This window comes from Strix aluco, chromosome 6 (assembly GCF_031877795.1).
Source record: "Strix aluco isolate bStrAlu1 chromosome 6, bStrAlu1.hap1, whole genome shotgun sequence".
Taxonomy (NCBI): Eukaryota; Metazoa; Chordata; class Aves; order Strigiformes; family Strigidae; genus Strix; species Strix aluco.
This window is the reverse complement of record NC_133936.1, coordinates 31,288,727-31,314,268: the sequence shown is the minus strand read 5'-3', so window position 1 is coordinate 31,314,268 and position 25,542 is coordinate 31,288,727. Positions and strand designations below refer to the sequence as shown.

Genomic DNA, 25,542 nt, shown 5'->3' with positions numbered 1-25,542 from the left:
CACCAAGTCTTTTAAGTGAATAAAATGGGGTTATGATACAGATCCCTGTTACATGTAAGAAGGCCAAGCCTAAAAATAACCTAGTTTTTTGTTAAAGTCTTTAGAAGCATACATTGTGAGCAGAGGATCAACCTGTGACTTGAACCCAATCTTACCAGCTGGCAAATCTGTCTTCAACTTGGCACAAGAAGGTAAGCTTTGGACACCCTGGCAAATATCTTTGCGGGATGGGCAGAACACTAAAACAGAGAATATGGCTATAGGTAAGATTTTTCAAATGAAACACTACTGTACATCTCCTAGATGATTTAGAATGGTGCATGTTGCTGAATGGAGGACATTATCCTGGTATTTGCCTGTCATTTTAACTGGCAAAAAGTGTCTGTCAGTAGAAAACAGTCTTTCTGTTTCACAAGGCAAAAGGAAACAATATCTAGCAATCTCATGAAAGCAAAGTGGGCAGGTCTGACAGGTAGAAAGGTCTCCTTTCTACACTGCCTTTGGCTATATCATTCCATTTATCAGACAGGTTAGCTTTATCTTGTAATTCCACCACTGTTTGCTTTTATTGCATATGTCTCTCTCATTTTAAGAAAAACTTTGGTCCTTTCTCTAGGGCCATGCACCTAGAAATTTCTCTTGAAGTTGCTGGTACTTTTGTGCATATGTGCGTGTGTGTATACATGTCCATCGTGTTCAAATGACACTTCCAGTAATCAAGCCCAAGCAAGTCCCATCCTTGTCATATAGAATCTGTGGGTACTTTCGAAAATCTTGGCAACAATTTCTACTGTCTTTGAACTAAAGATGTACAGGACTGATTCTTGATCTCATCGCAGTGCTAGATAATTTCTTGAAAGCTTACTCTCCTTGGTGATTTAATGGTCTAAGAGCTTTTGAGCAGAAACAGAATAACCGTATTTAAGGCTAAATCACTGATTTTCTGAATATTATTAGCATTTGTAAGACATATAATTCCTATAAAGTGTAAAATACTCAGTATTTTATGTGTGATGGTGAACTATAGCATTTATATAGGGAAATATATTGCGCTTTATATGTATCATAAATATTAGCCTTTCCACTCAAAGGATTTTGCAGTCTAAGGCTAGATCCTGAATGGAGCGGACTGTACTAAGGCCATATTTGCCTTAATATATTCTTTTGCACAGATTCAATGCAATTTGAATCTGCAATGCAGAAAAGTTTCCTTCCTGCTCCACATTCAATAACAGACTACAGTTTTCTCCAACAGATGGTAAAATACAGATTCTTTTAAATGATCAGTTTTTTGCTGGCTGTGAGCATGCAGACTTAAGGCCAAGGAGGTCATTTTTTCTGTTCTCATCCCATAATCTGTGAAGGTAAGAACCCAATGTTTCTGTGGTTTCATTCAGGTTCAAGTGTAGTTATTAGGAATATTTCCATTCTTTTCAGTAGGCATTGAAACTTGTGGGTTACTAGTGCTGCTAAGAAAGTTCTGGCATCCTTCATCCATCACCTCTCCCACTTCTTCCAGCCAGCCATCATCTTCTACTTTGGGCCTCTTACTGTTTTTTCCCCACTCTTATGTGCCCCTTCCAGACACAGAAATTTGGGCTGCCTGAATATTTCCAGGAAAAATGCCATATTTTCACACAGTCTTCAGCAATAAAGCTCAATTCTGGCCTCCTCTCACTAACTAGCAATTTACACTGAACAGCCCTGAGCTGTTGTTGCAACTACTTACAAATTAAGGTCCTAACTACTGTGACCAAAGGTGGCAGCATGTGGCTTTAGGGGGTTAGGGGCAGAGGAAATGGTGTCATTGTTACTGTGTTCTTAGATATCCCTCTATTGGGTGTGAGGAAAAGCACAGGGCAAGTGGAGGAAGACCCAACTACAAGCTAGCATGTTCTGATTGAAGTCAATGAGGGAGTGACCACAGGAGTGTCTGCCAACCTTGACATCAGAGGGTTAGTCCCCAGAGTAGCTGCTCACTGCAATACAGCATACTAAATATATGTGGTCTCATGCTGGAGAAGCACATCTGCCCATGAGATGCTGGCTGGTCATGGCAGGTTTCCCATGAAAAACAGCAAGATTCCCATGAGCTCAAAGCCTGCAAAAGCATTATCTGTGTTGGCAGCAGCAACAGTGCTTCTGCTGTCCAGAAACTTTGAGCCTTAGTGGTGATCTGAGAGACAAACAGCCTGGAAGAGAAAATTAAGGAGGAATGGGTTAGGTCTCTCCACGAAGTAGAAGAAAAAAGAAATCCCAGCCTTCTTTGTCCCATGACAAATTGTGCCAGAGAACTAAAGCTATTACAGAGGGTATTTCAGAGTCTTGCCTTTCAAAGAGAGACAGCTGCACCTAAGAACATCAGAGGTGGAGACAACAAAATGAGAAAAGACAATAGCACTTCTGGCAAACTCACAAGGTCACTTCAAAGAACAGAATTGTCCATCAGCTGTCACATGAATAACATGAGATCAAGCAGCCTCACCACAGGAAATTAACACCATTTTTTGGGGAGGCTGCTTCTGCCACTCACTTTCATGCTGAATTGCCTTTTTGATTAACTGCTGACACAACAAAAAGGCACATGAAGACATTTTTTGCAAGACTTATCAACAGAAAGTGTAGATGGAAACCTGACTGTCAGTTCTCCCTCTTGTTTCTGTCAGAAGCTGGCTTTTGGTTTTGGGTAGCTTGATGTCAATGTTGCTTCAGTGAAGCAATGTAAATCCTGTTGAGAGGATTTTCCATCTCTGACAAGACTCACTGTTCAGCATGTAATCCTGAGTTTTACTTTTGTCATGAGAGTATCACATATTCATAGTGACAGATCTAATCTGCTAACTCCTACTTTAAAAGTTCTGTGGCTGTCTGAATCTGAAGTTTCTTTCTGGGGCTACAGAAAGGGCACTTTATACACTTTCTTCAAAGGACTCATCTGTGCCTAATCATGAAAAAAATTGCTATTACTTTTTCTTTTAAAATATGTGGATTTGTCTCCAGAACAAAATATTTCTGACAATAGAAAGGCCAGCTGTTTCTAGTGCCTCCCTCTGTAAATGCCATTACTGTAACATAAAATGTAGAATCTCTGAGTGTAAAATCTTCACAAAATCAGGTCCCTTAGCACTTCCTGTGGGTCTCCATGTCCTGGAGAAGAAACCACTGTTTTCTAACTGGATTTCAATTTAAAGAACATACCAGCCATATATGAAGTGGCTTATGCCACAACTGCTTTTCCAGCACTCTGAAGTCATTAAACCATTGATAAAATTTAAAATTTGGCATGTTTTCTTACATGTAGGTAGCCTCAAACAATGTCCCTTCTTAGTGTGTCTGTCTATGATTAGCTTAGTACTTCAAGAAAAATTAAAAGTTTAACTGAAACTGTAATTCTAGGAGATGTTCTTTAAAAATGCTGCTTTCTTTGGACAGTGGTAATACCTAAAATATAAGGAATAATAGATTTGTTTTCTTTCAGTCAATTTCTGCCATTGATGGAATTTTTCATTCCTTTTGTTCCCATTAGGATGTCTTTATTTCAGCCTTCAGACAGGCTGAAAGTCAGAAAAATGCTTTGTCCATAGTGAATTTTGGAATGTGAGTTCTCTTCAGTCCAGGCACAGAGACCATTGTAGATCTGAGTATTTTATATGGAAGCATCGGCTCAACCACACTCAGTGCAAGAAAGTCCTGTGATAAACTCATAGGAACGTGCTGGATATCTTAATGTATTTCAGCAAAATGTAGGAGTCATGGTGTGATGTATGGGCTCTGCTTGATTTTGCCAGTGGAGATCCCATCATCAGCCTCTCACAATCTGTATTTGACCTGTCCTCCCTAATAATAGGTTACTTCTTGATATAACTTATGCTGATTCACTTATTACTTCCCACATACTTCACATTAGCTTTAGCTGCCTGTTACTTATGAAGAAGTGTGTGTTCGTTAGTCAATTTTTCTACCAGACAATGGAATGATCAGATGCTGAACAAAGCTTGCAGACTGGTGCTGGAGGAAATTTTTCTCCCTCCATCAGCTATGGATGGAAAAGTAGAATACAGAACTCTGCCTGTCAGCTTCCTTTTCAGATTTTACCTGAAAGTGTTACACAGTTTACATCAGGTGTTAAGGACTGGCCAAGAATTGCATACCCACATCAGCATATAGGCTGCAAGAAAACTCTGCTTTTTTAATGATTAAGGGATGTAAGAAGGACGAGTAAAGGTGCTAGGCTTTACTTCAAAATATGTGAGGGGAAAACTTTTGTTTTAGAAATAAGGGTCTGACAACACTGCTCTGACATCACCTTCCTTTCAGTATCACTTCAGGTATGCTGAGCTCTCACAGGAGAAGATGAGTGCTTTGGCAATGCTACCAAGTGGTGTTCCCCAGAGTGTCCAAATCCAATCTCATCTGTCTCAGATGAGGTGTGTTTGTAGCTGGGACTGCCACAGACCCTCTATTTTAATGAGTATTTTTCCATTCTAACTTTTATTCCTAAGCCTCGACTAACTGTAATGTGAAGCTGCTGAAACAGTTGATCCGATGGGAAATCTTTTCTATTTTTATAGATTTCCTGGTCTTTCAGGGCAGTCATTGCCCTCAAGGTGTTATGCAGCATCAGTCTGTGCTGACAGAGCTGAAACAGAGGCACAGCTTTCAGCCATGCAAGAGCTCAACAGAATTTAGTTAAACTGTCCAGTGGGCCTCAGTACAAATAAACAGAATAACCTACTGCAGCATCTTTGTGATTGTTCAAGCCTTAAAGATTTATTTGCAAAGCTACAGTAAGAAAGGTGGTTGGTATGTATAAAAGATTTTTCAGTAGAAGATTTCAATTAAAAAAATATTCAGATTTCATCACAAAATTTCACCCATGTTTTTGTTTCATTGCAAAATTGAAAAACTTTTAAAATCAAACTTTTGTTGCTTCTTATCAGTTTTCCACCAAAAACTTTCAGTGTCAGCCAAGAATCTGTTTTGTTCTCCTTCAAGAGACTAAGGAGTTATGTTTTACAGAGAACTATTTACTCAGTAAAAGCCCAACCAAAACATAAGTGTTGGAAGATTTTCACGGTCCCTGATAATAGTCTGTTTCAAGTTAATGTGAACTATCAGCAATTCAGCAACAGAGAGCACTAAAGCTGTGTTGCATTACGTCTGAAATGCCTTCAGTTCCAGGCTGTTTTTAAAGTAATAGAGGGGATTGCTGATGGGAATTTAATTATCAAAAACCTGGATGAAACCATTCTTTATCACTCTAGTCAACACTGGCCATAATATTAATTTATCTGCCTCTTTAGGAAGATGGGCAAGAAGGAATTAGAGTGATCCCTGAATATATTCCTGATTTCAGGTATGTTTTCTCTGAAGTAAACAATGTGAAATTTGAAGCAGTGATGATGCGGAAGTATGTAAAAGTGTGGCTTGCACAGGGATGCTATCAGAAGCAGTATGGACCCAGCAGACAGGCTAGCTATAAGATCCAGAAGACTTCAGCTCTCCTTTGTCTGATTTGGTTCCACTGTGTGAACTAGTAGTTTTTTCCCTTTTACCTCTCTTTTTCTTGTTTTTTGTTCTTTTCCTATTCATTTAGTGCAGTCTTTCCACAGAAGAGACTGCCATTTACTAGAGACGTGTATGGTATCTAATGCAGTATATTTCTCAGACCTCTGTCAGGGCACCTTGGTGCTGATACAGCACAAATTCTAAAAATCCCTTTATAATGTGTCCCACAAATATTGACATAAAGTCTAGATGGTTTCCACATGGATTTTTGATCAAAAATTATTCTCAGAAAGTGTTTTTGAGTAAAACTTTCTATAATTACTGTTCTGGCTTGAGGATAACATGTTCCATGCCATCCCATCGTGCAGTTTACATCAATGACATTTATCCAATGGGTGGAGAACTTTCATGGGCTGTGGTCACCAGTATTAAAGCCCATGCAAAGATTATGCAAGTAGGAAAAAAACTATAAGTTAATGTAAGTGTGCTAACAAGTATTTTCTATTCTTATTGTCTGATTTGGCCATATTATGCAGTATGTATTACAAATGAGGTAAGAATTTCTTTACTGTGTGCTTTAAATAGTGTCAGATATGGACAGAAGAGTCCATATTAATGCATTCACCCCTTTTAGTACAAAAAACATAGGAAGAAAATATATTCTTAGATTTTGTATGTACTGGAACTAGAATTTAAAGAGCTGTTCTGTGCCATGCACACACAGATGCTCATGCCTTCCATTTATTTTTTCTCAATATGCTAATCAACACTTTTCCACTTTCTTCTCTATGTAGAGATCTGTGGTGATAATACCAAGTGGATTATGTTTCTGTCCTCAAGTTCACTGAATTACTTGTACTAGAAATATTTGTACCATGTACTGTATTCATTTATGTGCATGTTCTACTTTCCACATCAGCTGACACATCAGAAGCCCTTTATGTGCCAGAAGTGGTTGATGTAGTAACTGCAAGAGATGTTCCAGGAGAAAATGTCAAGGATGAGCAAGCATATGCAGAAGATAAGGTATTTCTTGCTTCTGGAGGAGTGTCTGGACCTTTTGCTTCACTTATTTACAAAAAAAGGGAAGTGAGTTTGCAAGTGTCATGTTATTGCATTGAAATGAAAATAAGTACAAGAGCTATTAATGCAATGCCAGACAGGCTGGGCTGAACAGAATTACCATTCCCCAGTGAGAGTGGAAGAAAAATAACTTGGGATTTAAATGAATCTGCCATGGTTCCTTAAGGACTGATAAATGAGTGATTGTCATGGATTCTGAGAAAGTATAAAATAGCCATAGCATTTGAGATTTTCAAAGATGAGACAAATAAAATGAGAATTGCTCAGTTGGAATCAATGTTAAATTAATTGCCAGGTTATACACTAGAATATAGTAGTGGGAGACAACACCATTTCTTTTTATTGAGCATCAATAAAGCTAAGAAATTTATAGGATCTGTGCAGCCAGTGTGACTGTATAGAATGTCCCAGGCCTCAGGCTGTATCCATCAAAAGTGACACTGTTGCATGGTATTTGCAATGGGGCAGGAGTAATTCCTAATATGTTGCTCTTACCTCTCTATTCCTCCATTTCTGAGTACAGGCAAGGAAAGCAGTCTGTGCCAGATGGGGTTTTACTTGGCACAGTATCTGGTCACCTCAGGATGAACACAGGGGAAATGTTCATGACTGGTGTCAGCAGCATTTCTAATGACAGAAATGTTGCAGCAAGTGAAAGATGCTAATAGATTTCTCATTTAATGAAGATTAGTCTGCACTGGGTTAGTATTCTTAGAGAAACATAATATAAAAGTGTCATTTGAGCAGAATCTATTCCCAAAAAACACTCTGTACAGGAGCTTAACCACTCCTGTGTTTTTTCCTTGGGCGATACATTGGTGTGTTGCAGGTGATTTGTTGTTGGTCAGATAATCTGTGCTGTGGTTGCAGAGTCACTGACTCAGGCCAAGTGCAGGGCTGAAAAGGTGAAGATAGTGTATGAAGATCTGGAGACAATTCTGACCAGTGAGGTAACAATCTGGCTCCTCTTCCTTGTCTGACAGAGCTCTTAAGTCACCTCACTCACTATTTACTTCCTTGTGCAGAGCTCTGCCAGGTATAGGATTTTTCTTTTTTTTTTTTTTTGTTTTGTTTTGTTTTGGTATGAAATATGGCTTTATTGGTTCTGAAGATGAAGTGTAAAAAGTTTCTAAATGGCCTCCAAATTTTTGTTTTTAGAAACACAAAAAAAAATCTTAGTAGGTACCTATTCATCCAATATATCAGAGACTGGTCTTTGTAGATCTAGGACAAAATAGCTAAAAAATATTCAGAAGGTTTTAAGTGAGTAATTCCATGCCTTCAGGAGCCAAATTCCCAACAGGAGTAGGTCAGTATAGAATTAAATTTGAGAGCTTATATTTGCAGAAGTTCTGGAATCACACATCTGATTGAAAAGAAAATTTTCAAGTCTGGCAGGTTTTCAGTAGCAAGCAATCTGATTCTGAAATATTTTCAACAGCTCTGAATGCCATTAACAGACATTTAGTATTTCTAATCTTGGGGAAGATGAGAATGATATGAACTACAAAAAATGAAAAAAGAGAAGTTCTCTGATGGTGGAACAACTATCCTGCTCTTTCTAATATTTAGCTGTAACCATCTGTCCACCTAAAAAAGGTTCATATGGATGGTGAAAGATTGTGCTATATAAAAATCATCTGACTTTCTGAATTACAATTAACACGTTTGGGTTTTTTCTTGCTGCAGGATGCAATAAAACATAATTCATTTCTGAAGAAAATAGAAAAGGGACATATTGAGAAAGGATTCAAGTCTGATGATGAAATCATAGAAGGTAGTTCATACACGCAGTGCATCAGGCAAGGGAGGAGAGTTATGCTAGTTCAGAATCTACTTCCAGTTGGCGGCTGAATTTAAATTTCTATTCTCTTCTCAAAAACACTTACTCTGTTGTTGATTTTTTTCCACTTCACTGGGAATGAAGATGAAATGGTCATGTTTAAATGAAGCTTAGCTAACACCTGCTAGCTCATGTTGACTAAACTCTACCATTTCCTTGTCTTAGAACTCAGCTAAAATGAAATGCCCTAATCCTATGACAAACATTACAGCTAAATAAGGCTTTCTTTGTGGGTGTTAGCTAACTTAATTTATCTCATTTTAAGTTGACAGCTTGATTTAGGGCTAATCCCAGAAACAAGGAGATCAGAGTAAACTGGTCTGGAATACCACTCCTGCGGTCACCAAATTCACTGTCTTAGTAAACATGATCCAGTAGTCCCAGAGCATACTCTGCATAAGTATCAGACCTGTGTTTAAGAAGTATCAATGAAGAATAGTCCACAAGCTCCTACTGTAGTTAGTTCTAGAGTTTAACTCTCCTTATAATTAGAATGCTTTTTTTCTAATACCCAATCTAAATCTCCCTTCCTGCAAACTTTAAAGTTTCACCCTCTAAACAGAGTCCTTTCATCTTTTCCCCATAAATCACATCTGCTAACCTTTATCATTGTCACTGCTCACTTCTCCATTATCTCTAATTTCACTACATCCAACTTCGCTATGGTAATATTTCAGGGTTTCACCAATGCCAAGTGGAGTCTCCCAGAAATTCTGTATAACATTAGTATCACAAATGAGATTAGGGTTTTTGTGGTGTTATTAGTTATGGATATAGAGTCAGGTTGTGCTTCTTTTTAATCCCTGCTTAGATCTTGTTCAATAGTGCTGTCTAAAGTACTGGCACTTACCCATACTGAACTTCATGAGATTGACTTCAGGCCACTTCTCCAATGTAGAAAAATCACTTTCAAATCTGAAAGTGTCCTTTAAAGGGCTTGCAGCCCTTTCCAGTTTGATGTTATTTGTAGTTTACTTATTAGTTATTAAAGCAACACGGTGTAACATTAGACCCAGAAAAGACTCTACTATGATTCTACATGCATCATCTTTGCAGATTGACAGCCAATCCTGTAAACTGCTTTCTGAGTGCAGCTTTCAACCAGTGGTATCCCTGATTTTATCTGGATTGTACTTCTCAACTTGCTTGTAAGAGTAATTTGTGGGACAGTGTAAAAAGACGTATTAAAATTAAGGTATATGATACCAAGATATGCTTCTCTTAACACTGGCCAGTTTTAATACTCCCCCTAATTCTGTGTTTCTAACACTTGAATGCAGCTCTAAAATTTGTTAGTGAGCACCTTATAAATGCTTAAACAACTCATGTGTCCTGCTCATGTGCTTTTCTTATTATCATCTCATGACATATATTATCACACCTACCTTCTGCTGTTATCACTCCCTAAATTTCTGCAGCTGAGTTTTTCTCTTCACACTAACTACACATTAATTAACACCTGCTTGATCACAGGAGGGAATGTAGCAGACCATAAACCCCTTTTCCTTTTTCCAACATCAATCCTGTCTGTACCATGTTTGAAAGAATGATAAGATTTATCTAAGTTGTTCTTGGAGACCTCTGAGCATGAAGACTCCTCAGTCTCCCCAGGCAATTTTTTCCAGTGCTTCACCATTCCTAACATTAGAAGGATTATCCTCATTGTTAACAATATGCTGCAATTTAAATACTACTATGCTCTTGTTCTCTCTACGGTGAGCACATAGCACAGAATATTCTCTTCCTCTTTGCAGCAGCCTTCCACGAATTTGAAGATTCATGTCTTCCTTCATATTTTTGGGCTGAGCCACCTCAATTCTGTCAATCTTCTCCATGTAGGTTCATGACCTCTGATGATTTTTTCTGCTTTCCTTTGGACTTTTTCCAACTGTTCCCCATCAAATGTCATGTCACCCTCTAGTGGCTTCAGTTCTGATTCCTACTACTTCTGCATGAACATGTGTTTCACGAATAACTGCTAGGGAAATACTGTCAGACCCAAGGATGGCATAAAGTTAAGGTTACTTAGCGAATTTACAGAATTAGCTTTTATGCTGTGCTGACAGATTTCCTTCTCTCTAAGGAAAATGGTACAAAAGTAGTGTTGGGTAGAAATGGGTAGAAAAAAGTGTAATTGAAGGGCATACTAATGGAAAGGGGATAAGAAAGGAAGAAGAGGAAAGCTGTATTTTCTCTCACAGAGTGATTCAGAAGAAGACATTGTAATTCTGTTATAGCAGAAGAGATGTAACCTCCTAAACAGGAAAAAGCATGAGATATTAATTTGATACTGATCTTATCCTGGGGCGGGGGGAAAAAAAAAAAAAGCTATACAAGGATTAGGTGATTGAATAATTTCCTCTTAATAAACCCAGCTTAGATTTTCCTATAATTATATACGTAACAGGTGAATTGCACATGGGAGGACAGAAACATTTTTACCTGGAATCAATTGGTCTGCTTGTTGTTCCAAGAATGGAGGGTAAAGAAATGGATGTGTATGTGTCAACTCAGCATGCAACAGATGTACAGGTAAAACAAAGTATTAATCATACTTGTTTCTTACCTTCCTAAATAACCTTAAAGCTGAACTACATGGCCAGGAGTTGCTTTCAGTCTTCTGTGCTTCTCCTGAAACTCCCTAATGGTGTTCCCAATTCAGATTAATCGATTTTAATCTTTTTATGAAAATAAGTGGCCTGACTACTAATGATAAAGCTGAATGTAACACTAGGTCTTGTGCTATTTCTATTATCCAATGCAGTGCAGACACAAATGAGCAGTATTACTATGAGATGAACAAAGGGTATCTGTCCCGATCCAGTGTCGGGGGAGGTTTCGCTATGATCCCAAGAGCAAGATTAAGACACAAACAAGGTCAAATGCTGTACATCCAAAACAGTTTTTATTATTAAAAGCGAAGAGTGGTAGCGATAGGACAGAATGTAAGGAAAAGACAGAAATAAAGTAAGCATCCGGAATAGAGTCACAAGAATAGTCACGACCATGGATCCAGCAGCATCTCGTTGGTCCCTAGTCTTCAGTTCTTTGGTGGTGGGTGCACCTGGATCTAGCAGCGTCCCATTGGTCCTCTTCAGTGGTGGGTGCACACACAGCAAAGTTCTCGGTTGCCTTTTAAGTTCATCTTATCAGCTGATTAGTATACCTGTCTACCTTTAGTTTTTCCTCTGTTCCCACAGGTTTCTGCTGACTTCATGCTTCTTGAGCAATCAGCCAGCTTCTGGGGCAGAAATGCTCACCTCTTATCAGTTCAATGGGGAAGGCACAAAGTCATTAGCATTGCATGCATGGTGTCTGGCATACACAATAGAGCCACAAAGTAACGGGCTTACGTGGTGGAGCCAGTGATAAACATTTGGTTTCGCTCAGTCCATGTCTCCCCCTTTGAGGCTTATCTAAGGAGTTTGACAATGCAACTGCAAGGGAGTGGGGAGTACATCTTTCAATACACTCCTGCTTCCTTGGGTGACATTCCTTAGACTAATCCAAAGGCCACAGCTTGTCCTTGAAGTTTGCACACACACAAGCAAGCTTGGAGACAATCATTTGACATTTCAGTCTCTCGTAGTGTCTTGGATAGATAATATAGCTATAACCTTCTTGTTGAGAAAAGACTAGTTCTGTCTTAGACATATTGGCCAAATTCCTGGATAAACACTTTTTTGTAGCAATGAGTGTCTTCAGCTTTAGAAAGAGTATTCAGACTAGTTGCATTGCTCGTATGAATAGTTACATTGATGATGATGGAGTCAAAATCATGTGTAATAATGATAAATGAATATGTGAATAATAACAACATGTGAATCATATGAAATTACATGAAAAAAAATTAACAGGTACTAGCTAACTTCAGAATTGGGTTGTAGACCTGTAGAAAAAAACAGTTTCAAAGAATATACATTAATTTGTACATCTTTAGAATAAGCTTTTGCAGTTCATCACTGGCTTGCATTTTTTAAGCTTACCCTGTCAGCCTGACAAGTTAAACCTCTATTTGCATCTCTGGAAGCACTGTCAGAGGAGATATTTTCAGAATGCAGTGGTTTGTCAGTATTGTAGCTACACTGTCTAGTGTGCTGTAAACAATCAGTCTGTTCCATTCAGCTTGATATTTTAGTGGATGCTTTATCTCCAGCCACAGGTGAAACTTGCAGTTCTATATAGAGATTAACATATCTGGCATCAGGTAATCAAACTAGTTTATGTGGCTATTTTTACATTTCCACTGTTCTTTAAAGACTAGATTATGCTTTCAGTAGCATCTTTACTTGTTTGAAATCTTTTTGTTTGTTTGTTTCTATAGCAACTCTATTTTTCTGCCCAGGATTCTTAAACCTGTTAGCTTTTAACATATGGTTAGCCATGGAAAATAGGCATTTTTTAATGTCATTTGGTAGGTAACAATTTTCAGTAAAATCCTGGATGTTTACTTTTGTAGGAATTAGTGGCTTCAGCTTTAAACCTCCAGTCCAATAAAATTGTGTGCCATGTGACACATGGTGGAGCATTTGGTGGGAAGGTTACTAAACCTTCACTCTGTGCTGTAGTTGCAGCAGTGGCAGCCAACAAGTTGATTTAACTAAATCAAATGAGTGATTTGACTAAAACAAATGAAAGATGACCAGACTGAATGAAAAAGGAACTTGAGGGGTTATCTTGATGACATCATCCTTTTTATCTCTTTGGCAGTAAATCTTGGGTAGAGGCTTGAAAATTCTCTGGGCTTTTCGCAATGGTGTTCACTTACTATATGAGAGCCAAAACAAAGGCATGGAGGCAGTTTCTCTCAGGGCTGATCTGTACAATTCCCAACCATTCAGGCCTGTCCCAGGCACAGTGGCTTGAATTTCACTCTAGATATTCAGTGAAAGTGTTTTTATCCTAATACATAGATGTGCTCACATCAGCCCTTTGTGCCACAGCTCTCCTTTACTCTGGCTTCCTCGCCATGTCCTGTGCATGCTTCATGGAACTTGCATCCTCCTGTTGAGAAGCTAAAGGGAAACCAACGAAAAGCTAAACCAATGAAAAGTTTCCTCTACCTTGTTCCTGTAGCCAAAAAAAAAAAAAAAAATCTGCTGAATCAGCCTAAACTCATAGGTATGGTGGGTTAATAAGAAACTAAAACACAGAATGACTGATTTATTGCCATCACTAGGAGTTTGGCCATGTACATGTAATGTCATTTGCAATCTGCATGAATAGACTGTAATAAAAGTGGATTTTTTTATGTTCACTTGAGAAGCAGGCATCCAGTCCATTTTGTCCTTGAAAGAAATATGGATATGTTAATCACTGATGGATGGCACCCTTTTCTTGGAAAATATAAAGTGAGTGAGAGGAGAAGATATTTTGCTCAATAGTTTCTTCTGGGGCAAATCAGCTTAATTTCATTGACTAACAAGATGCAGCAAAGAAATCAAACTCCCCCTCTTCTGAAATCCTAACCCAGCACCAGTCTTGTCCTAGTCCTAAGAGTACCCTGACAAATGCTATGAATCAAATCTGCAGCTATCATGCTATTCCTACAGCCCATGCAATACCCAGAAAAAGCAGAACCATCCATCCCTTTTCTTACTCCAAAATAGTGCTAACGTCAGCCCTACCCCATCCTCAGGTGACAAGTACATAAATCAGAATTGAATACGAGCTGCTTCCCAGATACAAATCCAGCTCTGCAAAGTAATGCAAGATTCAGCTGGTAACAAAACTCTTCCTTTCGACTTCTAAACCCTTACATTAAAAATAACTAGGTAAACAATGCCAGCACTGAAGTCAGCTTGGCAACTGGGGGTAGCAGGGGCAAAACCCTTCTCTTTGGTTTTGGGATTTGAGCACACTGAAACCCTCCAGGACAGGGTTTATGGTTCAATATGATTTGGATAAAGAAGGGTTGAGGAGTTGTTTTTCCTATTGACTCTTGCATGAATTTTGTTTGGCTGCTGACTGTTTCTGGGAGAGGCTGGATATATTTTTCATTTTGCTGAAGATATTGCTCACAAAGATACTGTTTGATTCTAGTTATGATTAGACAAGATTTAGAACTCTTTGGGGAAAAGAAAGGAGGAAATTTTATTTTTTTATTAGATCTTGTATTAACCATAAGACAAGGAACGGGACTGTGACTGACCAATGTCAATAGAATATGTATTTCATATTCTTCTGGGTATCCATTACCTTATTATGGTTGAATCTAGGATAAAATATGTTGTTGGGGCAGGATTGTGTTTTGGGGTAAAGTGGTTAAGTGGTTGGTTTATTAACGAGCCTTGCATGGACTTCAGGAACTAAGATGAGGGCTAGCTGAGTGAATAGCTGCTGTAGTATATATAGGTCATCTATATATGTTTGATACTAGGAATTGTATCAGGATTGTGGCTACAGATGGAAGGATAATTTTGGTCTATTTCTCAGTCCTGCAGGGGTCACAGGTCTGAGTAATTGCATATACTGCATATATGTATATCAAGTAACCAAATCTTTCAGGACGGGACATTTCATATAGCTGTTACCTCACATATTTGAAAAAAGGCCTAATGTAATTAATTTCATCCTCAGTCTGAGGTGATGGTGATGTTTTAAGTGATGAACAGTTCATTTTAATTTCTATTTATTAACAGGTTATTGGCAGATACTGATAACAGTGGCATTATTAATATTAGGGTTTAGGTTGCAGATATAGGTAGAGATAAAGAAAAGAAGGAATGGAAGGTGATTCTTGCAGTCATCTATGAACTTCAAAATTCTGATAAGCCTTGCTTTCAGAAAAGGCAAAGGCTTATATTTAGTTTTCATGCAGCTACTTCTTACCTGGATATCACTGACGGTGGTGTTAGGGTTAAAGTTAGAAACAAAGTGAAGAAAACAAAGGCTGAGATGTTTGTTTTCCCCCTGAGGTATTCCATAGGCAGCTGGGAAGGGTGAAAAGAATGAAGGGAAGTCTTCTGTTTAATTTTGATGAAGACTGGCAATATTTTCAGGCACTATTAGCATTACAGTAAAGTTTAGGAAAAAGAAGAAATTAGAATCTTGGTTCTTTCTTGAGTCTTACACAGATACCAGAGGTAGGACAAGGGCTGCAGCTGATAGATGTTCCTCGCTTATGTTTAGTTTTGCTGAAGAAATAAAGTGCCACAGTATTTCTAAGACCAGGATTAGGATCAGGGTTTGAATAAAAAGTGTGATATCTTTTTTTTTTTTTTTTTCCACTTGCATGGGTCCCTGAAGTACTATGATAGCTATCTTGGAAAAGCAGCATTTGGCTTATGTTTCATTTTGGTTCAGTCATCTTTTAACTGAGAATCCCCATTATAGTTTTAGATTTGCATTAGGGAACCCATCTATGTCCCTAGCAAAATGAAAGCAAGAGGACTTTGGCTTCTTTCTAAATTTTACATGGACCTTCAGCCTATGACAAAGACTGGCTCATGCCTTATATTTAACATGTATTTCAAACCTTTGATTCATATATCACTTATCAAGAATTGCTTAGGCCAAGCTTAGGGTTAGAGGTATGCTAAAGAAAACAAAGATGAGTTTGCTGAGTCATATATGGATAATAGCAATAAGATGTTCTGGTGGAAGTTCTAGTATTTTTTTAAATTTTGCACACACACTGGTTATCTGAGGATTCTAGAAGCCAGGCCAAAATTAATGAATTTCCAAAAATCTAGACCTAAATCTTAGAGAATAGATTTATTGTTTAATCTTGTCTCTGTCAGCTAAAACTCTAACTGACATCAGCAAAATGTTACCTGATTGCAAACGTCACAGGCTGGCACCAAAAAGATCATATGACCATTATTTCTCAATGTAGAATTAGTAACAAATAAAAAGATGTCCCGGAGGCACTGTATTTCACAACCGCTTAAGCTCTACTGTTTGCTCTCTGAGTGTTGGTAGCTGATTGCATGCTACAGCAAAATGTCTCTACAGGATTTCTAGTTCTCTTTTGTATCCACTTGTTTCTTCGTAGGAGTGGATGGCTAGTATGGGATTGATTTCTGTCATCACCATTCCTTGGCAAGTTATTTGTTCTTGATCTTACCATGAATGAAAGTTCATTACTTCCACTCCCACCTGCTTCTTGCATTTCCCCTGTTTAAGATAGCTATTTATTGGCACAAGGCTGCACAAAATACAAACAGAAAGTGAATCAGGTTCTAAGCCATTCTCTTGACCGCCTATGAGAGAGAATAGAAGAGCAGTTGTGTCATTGCTCCATCAACATTACATACTGTGAACATCAGTTTATCATTGCCCTGTGTGGATACAGGGAAACAAAAAGGACTAGGACTAATCCCTCAGTTTCAGAAAAACAAAAGTACAACTCTGCTATTGCTTGTTCTAAGAGAAAAGTTCTATAGATGTTCATAGTAGGAGATACCTTGCCATCTGGCCAAAATGCCTTTGATTCCAGGTTCAAATTCTGCTCTGTCCTCTTTTTTTTTGTGGATGAGGAGGGAATAGTATCTGGGGCTACACATACATTATAACTAGAGCCAGCATGTTCTGAATTCACCTGGTTTAATGAGAAGAAAAATATGGTTTTCTGTTATTTGAACTAATTACTATGATCCCTGCAGAATTCCTATGAATAACTACTAGCTCATTTAGAGTCTATCCCATCTTAGAGCCATGAAATTTGTTCTTGTCAGACTGCTGGAGAATTTCCACTCCCTTTTAATAATATACTGATTCTTGTGAATTAAATCTGTCTTTGCCCTGCTCTTTTACTTATGCATCTTTGTTTAGTGAAGTAAGAAAATTACCAAGTTTCTGTGGCTTTTCTTCAGGCTGGAGCTCTCATCCATATCTATATAGACAGGTCTGTGCTAATCACTCATGGTGGAATTGAACTGGGACAAGGAATCCACACTAAGATGCTACAGGTGAGTTAGCATCTGAGCTTTGTATTATGGATTCAACTACCTGTATCTACAGGCAAATACTAACAAAAGTGGTGTCACTCACTAATAGTTTATAAATAAGAAAGTAGTGGTGAACTCAGAGTCTAAAAAATATTTGTCATTTCTTTGCAGAGTCAGAGGAAATGCTCCTAAAAATACGACCTACATTTAAAAGCCTTTCTTATCCTGCATATTCATCCTATTACAGGTTCATCTTCATGTATTTTGCCCTTTGTCTAGAAGATTATGTTCATTTTGCACGTTCAAGGATTGCCAATTTATCAAATCATTCTTTCTTAGCAGTTCAATTCTATGTTCACCTTGCACCAGTGTTTACGTCACCACTGTCATAGCCCAGGTGTCTACTCAGCAGTTGTTCCTTCCTACTTTAGGTTGGCCTGTTATTTTCTCTTCATATCCAACCTATCATCTATTTGTGTCTGAGATGTTCTTCTCTAGAAGAAATTTCACTAGCTATTTGCAAATCTTCTTAAGCAAATATCGGATTGAGCAGACTATTTATGTCATAGTCCCTGAACAAATATCTCCTCACTGGAGTTCCTGTGGATTTGACTCAGTTCTCTTTGGCAACTTTGCAAAAGCAAATCAGAGGTAACTCTACTAGTTACAGTGAGTTTAGCCAGGAATAAGGAAGAGTAGAACTTGAGCCAATGAAAATATTTGTGTAAGTCAGATGAGGACAGCTTGGTCCTATTTTGGTCTATGTTGGCTAATTTCTACTTTTGGAAGGAAAGATGCCAGTTCATATGTAGTCTTAAAAAGTAAGTCTAATTGTATATATATTTTTATCTTACAAAACGACTGGATGAGAGGTAGAAGTTTACCTTTTTTTTCTTTCCTCAGATTGAAGGGGCTTTCACTCAGGGAGTTGGTCTTTATACATTAGAAGAAATCTACTTTTCCCCAGAAGGAGAGCAGCTCACTCTTGGCCCAGACACATATAAGATCCCTGCCATCTGTGGCATTCCTGAGCATTTCTGTGTCTATTTACTGCCAAAATCACGCAACTCGATTGCTATCTATTCTTCCAAGGTAAACATGTCAAACTTACTGTTTGCAAGCACACCAGGTGATTCTGCTGCAAAACCGTAAGTGACTGCAGTGTATGGTAGAAATTTTTTTTTCCAAAAAAAATAATTCCAGTTTCAGCTATGGAATTCTGAAATTTTGGACTAATTTTATTCCTGTGATTTGTTGGTATTACAGTAGCACTTAGAAACCCTTAGAAACTTTCATCAAAGGTGAAAAAGTCCATCTTGAAGAGCTTAAACTGCCTAGATAGGAGAAAGGATGGAAGAAGAAAATATTATGATCCTTTTTAAAGGCAGAGAAGTTATGAGAGAAGATGACTCATAACTTTCTAGAATCTCACAGGAAACCTGTGATAGGTATGGGAATAGAGCCCAGTTCTTCCACTAGCTGTGGCAGAACACCATTCTTTCAGTTTTAAGGGTACATCATCCTCTGAGGAGGCACCCAGCACTAGGATTGAGCACTGTTTATAGACTCAAAAGAAAAAAAAAAAGCATCTCAAAATAAAAGGGGAATTAAAGGGGAGTGTAGGCTTCTGGCTACTAAAAGACAGGAATTCCTACTGTTCCAGCCTCGAATCTAGAGCAGATATGACAAAGTGTCATGGTTTAACCCCAGTAGACAGCTAAACCTCACACAGCTGCTCGCCCACTTGCCCCCTGTGGGATGGGGGAGAAAATTGGAAGGGTAAAAGTGAGAAAAATCATGGGTTGAGATAAAGACAGTTTAAGAGGTAAAGCAAAAGCCACTTGCAAAGCAAAATAAGGAATGGAATTCACTCCCCACTTCCCATTGGCAGGCAGGTGTTCAGTCATCTCCAGGGAAAACAGGGCTTCATCACACATAATAGTTACTTGAGAAGACAAACACCATCACTTTGAATGGCAACCCCTTCCTTCTTCCCCCAGCTGTATATGCTGCGCATGACACCATACGGTCTGGGATAGCCCTTGGGTCAGTTGGGGTCAGCTGTCCCGGTTGTGTCCCCTCACAACTCCTTGTGCACCCCCAGCCTGCTCACTGGTGGGGAGGGGTGAGAGGGAGAAGAGGCCTTGACCCTGTGTAAGCACTGCTCAGCAGTAACTAAAACATCCCTGTGTTATCAACACCGTCTTCAGCACAAATCCAAAACACAGCCCCGTACTAACTACTGTGAAGAAAATTAACTCTATCCCAGCCAAACCACTACACAAAGGAATTTCCAGAAGAAAGTCCACTCTTATGGCCTTACATGGTGTAAATGAGTAAGCAAACTCTTCCCCATGAAGAAAATAGATAGAGACAAAGGGCACATTTCTTATCAAAATTAGCACAAACTTTATCCATGCAAGAGGGGCTAAGGGGACAGTGGGGGTGGGTGGCTTTCTTCCTCTCTTTCATCACATAGAATTAATTCCACTTGGATATAGAAAAGGTAGTTTATGTGAGAAGTCATGAGTTATTTCATGGCTTTATAACATAAGCACTGAAGTTCCAGCAGGAAGATTTTGTGATAGTGTAGCTGTATTGTGAATTTTAAAATGATCCCCATCAGCCAAATCCTGGTCTTTGATGTTTTTCTGATTTGAAAGTTCTCAGAGATCCAAGGAATCCAAACACGCCGGACATGACCAAATACTGAGCTAGTGTAATTCGGTGTATTTCAGATACCTACAGTGGAGATGTGCTGATGTAACTCTCTGCTGATGTTTTCTAAAGCCAGTCACTCCAGCTGCCTCTCTCCTCTGCCAGGGCATGGGCAAGGCCTAATATGCACCCAGGTATTGTCACAACATGGAGTTAGAACACAGGCTGGGTGCACAAGAGCACTCCCAAATAAAACATTTTAGATTTATGTTTCCATGAAAGCATCACCATTGAGAGTATCATCCACAGAATCTAAGGGTGCAAATTTAAAATATTAACTGTAAGGGCCTAAACAGTCTAGGTCCCAATTACTTTGTATAAGGTCATTTTCTGTGTCATGATCTAAGAAGTATTCCTAGAGCTGCTTGAGTGAACACATCTCTAAAAAAGCAGAGACTAGCAATGTTTCTTCCCATTGTAAAATTCATTTCCAGCTGGGTTTATGAGAGCCCTCCACCTTGACCTTCAGGTCATGCTCTCTCTTCTTTGTTTTCTGGAATGAAGAGACATTCAGCAGACACTGAAATGATGGGGCTTAAGAAAGACAATAGATTTTAAATACCCCAATTTTATTTTTTTTTTTTTACAAACATGCAAGATGACCATTTTCTGCCTATCTCTGGCACTGTAATTACTTTGTAGATTTGACGTGTAGGTTTGAGAATGGTACAGCTCCCCACTCTGAAAGTCTAATATCTTCCCTCTCACATAGATGAAACAGGTACCCAGAACTGGTGGACTGTGCCCTTTTATTGAAATTTCCACCACAGTCACTGAAGTTATTTGGATAACCATCTGTGTGCTTTCCCTCTGCTTTATTCAAAATGAAAACGGCAAGAAAATGTACCCTCGCCCTTGCAGTTCTGTGTCCTTCTTTCCAGAGTAATGCCTCCAATCTTGTCCTCTTATATCTTGCACTTCCCTCACTAGAAGGGGTTGGCAGGACAGAGCAGTAGCCTCCTGGAGAGTACTTATCTTTGTAAGACTCTGAGGCAGGAACCAACTTCCCTCCCTCTATCTGTCCTAGACAACAACGATCATGCAAGATTTTCTTCAGAAAGGAAGGTGAGATGGGAATGATGACACTGTTTTCTGACTTAGTATCTTTAGCCACTTCAACAGGTTTTCCTCTGCACTCATTTTTTTGGCACTGTAAAAGTAGATACATCTGGAGTTCCTTAATACACTGTCACTTGCCCAAAATTTCTGTTTATTTATAAGTTGAAGAGAAAAAGAAAAAAAAGGAATTAAAAATTAAAGGAGAAAAGCATAGGAGCAATTATCAATCAGATAAACAGCAAGAGTTTAGCAGCCATTCTCCCCTCAGTGCATATCTGGTCATAAAGCAAACTAAAATGCTTTGGGAGCCTAGAAAATAGGAAACACCAGACCAAACTGTGACAAGGTCCATTAATTAAAGCTTTCAACTTAAAAAGCCACACAGACCTGAGTTTGAGCAACTGTGTGGTACCCTAGGCTGAAAATTTCTCTATGAAAAGGGACACAGACTGGGTCAGGCAAACCTGCAGGCCCCTATCCCTTCTAATGGCAGCCAGCTAGAGACCCCCTCACCTCAGCTGCCTGGAAGTTGGGGTTGTGAATTCCACATCCATACACTTCTGCTTCCTTCTGTGCAGGATATCCAGGGTCAAGTCTTTAACACTGATAGAACTTCGCATATTAATAGAAGTCATAACCAAGATCAAGAAGGCAGGCTAGGTGTTGTGCAAACACTTGGTAACAACTTAGAATTTAAATAAAGGTGATGTTGTTCTCCAGTCAACAGGAGTTGATGTTCCATCTCCAGGAACATGGAGGATTCCCTCAGAAATGTAGGATTTCCTTGCAAACATCACAGCCTCCATGATTTAATGCAGTCTCATTAAACCATGTTGCATAATGGAACCTCATACGCCAGTTCCTCCAATCTGAGCCTTTCAGGCTCTGAGCTCACCTGTGCTATGGGGAGATGTGCTTAATCACCTGTTCAATTACAAGAATGCCACCGTTGACTAGAGGTAAGTTGGTTGATTTTACAACCTTTTATAACATGAGAAAGCGGGGGATTTGTGCATGCAAAATTTGTGCATTTGTGGATTACAGTAAGTTTTCTTTATATATTTTTCTCTATATTTTCTTTCAGATTCCAAAAGATAAAGCTGGAACCTGTAAGCCATGGGCCATTAATACAGATTAATACTGCTTTCCTAAGTATCAAACAACGAGGTGACTCCTTCAGCCACTTACTGACTGAAAGCATTCCTGCAAGAAAGAAGTAGAACTGTAATACTTACACACACAGATATATACATCTACCCGTCTTTGCAGAACAAGATATAAGCACCAGTTCTATTGTCCTGCTAAGTAAGAGACCTCTCATTTTGAAACATACAGTTCTTTCTAAATCAGATTGTGTTCCATGCTACACTGGAATAGTTCTGGAGTTACCCCATGAACTTCAAAGAATTTGCGTGCAATTTCAAAAATACCTGCAAGAAAGAGCAGATCACAAATAGGACCATTTTGCCACTTCTGCACAGAGTTGGAGATTCACAACTGTTGTTATCCACTCTTTCTGTTCTGTTAGTATATGAAAATCCCAAAGATCAGAATTAGACACTGAACAGTGATAGGGCAATGTATCACATGTATTAGAGTAGAACAGAGATTCTAAAAGTACATACTGCCAACTGTTTTCTAGACACTGATACTCTAGTATAGCTCTTTTCTTCCTGGCAGCCCATCTCAGGCCTGCTCCATACCATTGGATATCTCTGAACCACTATTGACTTTGATCTCTCTTAGAGCCAGAATATAATCACTGCTCTTCACTGCACTGTCAGCACTCACTCCTCCTCTCCTTTGCCTTACCCACAGTTTTGCTCCTTCCTTCCAGCAAAAATGGTGAAGTAGGGCATAGCTGATGCATTCATCCGTAGGTAAGGAGAGGGCACAAGGTGAGGGAGGTGTACTGGAGGTAGGAAGGGTTAAACAGTAGGACAGGTTCCCAGTACCAGCTTTGGGTGAAGTTCATAACAGAGGTGAGGATTTCTGGGATACCATAGATTAGTGAGCAAAAATATAGGGGGACAGACCACCACATCTGTAAATTTGCATATATAAAGGTGAAAATCCTCCTTCTGAATGTGATCTCCCTTAGGGTATTTTTGAATGTGGTATTTTGGGGATTTCATTGGGCTGTTAACTGGAATTTGCTTAAATATGTCTTCAGTAAAAGCAAACTTGTAAGGCACTGTCCTGCTATTTCGTGACAGTGATCTATAACCAATACTGTTTCAAGGAAAACAGTATCGAAAATGGTGTGAGATGAAATTTGGCTCCTACTGACAATAAGAATGACCAGTGTGCAAGCTTAAAGTTCAAAACGTGTGACTTGGCGAGCCTGGTGCTTTCCCATTAATCTGCTGCAGTAATGAATTTCACAGCAACAGACATACTGGAGAGGGGCTGTGGGCCTTGGGGGGTCTTACATACAGGTGACAGCAAGGGGGGACACCTGGGACTGTATAGACTGAGTGTCTAAGGCCAGTTACCAGAGGGGATCCTTATTGTGTGTGTGTATGTATGTATCTATGTGTACATTTTCCACTAATGGACCTTCATGCTAATCAGTCAGAGAGGGGAACAGGACAAGGCCGTTGGTGCTGTTTGTGTCTGCGTGAGTGCAGAGTGTTTCTGGCTGTGTTGATCTGTGCGGCCAACTGTATTTATATGTATATATGTTTTACATGTTTGCGTGTTTGCTCATTGAGAATACATGCTCAGCCTTGCTACTGGTTGGACCTTGGGGAATGGAGCTGCATCAGCCCCACCTCAAGTGGGCATCAACCCCTAACATGTTCATCTAAAGAAATTGTATTTATTGCAACTGAGGCTCTCAGAAGCATGGAGGAGTCATCTTGTACAACTGAGATAAATTGTATTACACTTCCAGATGCAAGTACAAGCACTCGAGCTCCAGAAAGAACAGTGGTTTCATTTCCACATTCATGTGTCCATACATGGCAAGCATAGGCTTTTTCCTTATTTTTAAAGCTTTCCATTTTTTATATACCCAGTGTATATCTGTCTTGCAGAATGAACAAAATATTTATTTTACTGCTTCCAAGCTTTACTCCAGTTTTAACCTGCAAGGGTAGTGTAACTAAGGGAATGTTAGGTTGGGTGATTGTGCAATGCCTGTAGTCCAGACAAGAACGACCAGGGGAAGGTAATCAGTCCCTCTGGAGATATGGCCTTACTTTAAGATAATTGCATAAGACAGTGGGATCAAATGCAAGCTAACTTGTTCTGCTTGGATGAAAGAATTTCACAGATTGTTCTTTTCCAAACTTTAAATGTAATCTCTTCTACCTCTTGTATGGATAGATAAGGAATGCTTATTTGCCTTCCTAAACATAGATATATTCAGGGATAAGATTTTCAAAGAATATCTACTGAAAAAAAAATTACCGGAATTGGTGTGTTTCCTGGATTGTAAGTGGCTGATGCAGATCACCTAGAACATTGTATAAGAACACCAAAGGGCAACACTTCTCCTTGCTTGCTTTTGAAAAATTACAATTTAGCTGAGAGGTGTGATGACCCCTCTGCTACACCTGACAAGATTCTAGCCATGAAAAGATTCACAGCCCTGGAAGTGGTTTGTTGGGATAAAAAAGAAACAGGGCTGGGGATGGCCTTAATTAAAAAGTCATGGTTGTGCAGGTGACCCCACTTTCCCCTCCCTAAGCACAGCGACTTGCTCTGTTTATACACCTGATAACTGGTCATTTCAAGAGCTTTAGTCAAAGGAACATTATACTTTCCACCTGGTGGAAATTTGGCAGCTGTGTAAGGTCTAGAGGGAAGCTTGCAATCTCTTGGTGAGTTTAGTGGTTTGCCTTTTTGGGGAGCAAAGAACTGAGTTGCAATTGCATCTGCTGCCCTGTATCAGCATGCAGAGTATGTTGCATGTTGTTATATTCAGTCTGGTAGTCATCTCCAGTTATGTGCTGCTGTGTGAATTTGGCAGCGTATGTTTTTCAGACAGTAGTTAAAGGACCTACACTAACATACTGGCTTTGTTTATGCTGTCTGCTGACAGACTGCTCTAAAGCCTGAAGATACGATGTTTTAACTGGTGTTTTAACTGCAGGAGAGAAGGCCTGCACTTCTGGAACTAAGGAACTTTGTTCTATGTCAGACGTGAGTAGCTTTTAACTGATCATTCTGTCTGTATGGACTGTAATACATGATGTCTTTATAAGGAGATGTCATCATCAGGATCTGAGGAAAGAAGAAATTATTACAACTGTAATAGCAAATCTAGGACCTAACAGCACAGCAGGTATGGTATTGACAAAGGTGTGAAATTAAAATTGTAAAGCCTCATGAGCTTTTAGAACTTCCCCACATAAGAAGAAGAGAGCTAGTAAACATACAGAAGCTCTGACAGCTACTGAGAGACAGGTTTATTTGGAGGAATGCACAAATGAA

General features: G+C 39.1%; 1 long non-coding RNA gene and 1 pseudogene across 1 annotated transcript; both read left to right on the top strand.

Moving 5' to 3' along the window:
• The window catches only part of LOC141925526 (aldehyde oxidase 2-like), a 31,132-nt pseudogene extending 10,966 nt beyond the window's left edge, over positions 1 to 20,166 (top strand).
• A 1,578-nt stretch (positions 20,167 to 21,744) lies between these two features.
• LOC141924980 (uncharacterized) lies at positions 21,745 to 23,296 on the top strand. The gene is made up of 2 exons (XR_012623715.1): positions 21,745 to 22,061; positions 22,187 to 23,296. It is a non-coding gene; the product is annotated as an uncharacterized LOC141924980 (long non-coding RNA).
• The last annotated feature ends 2,246 nt before the right edge of the window (positions 23,297 to 25,542 follow it).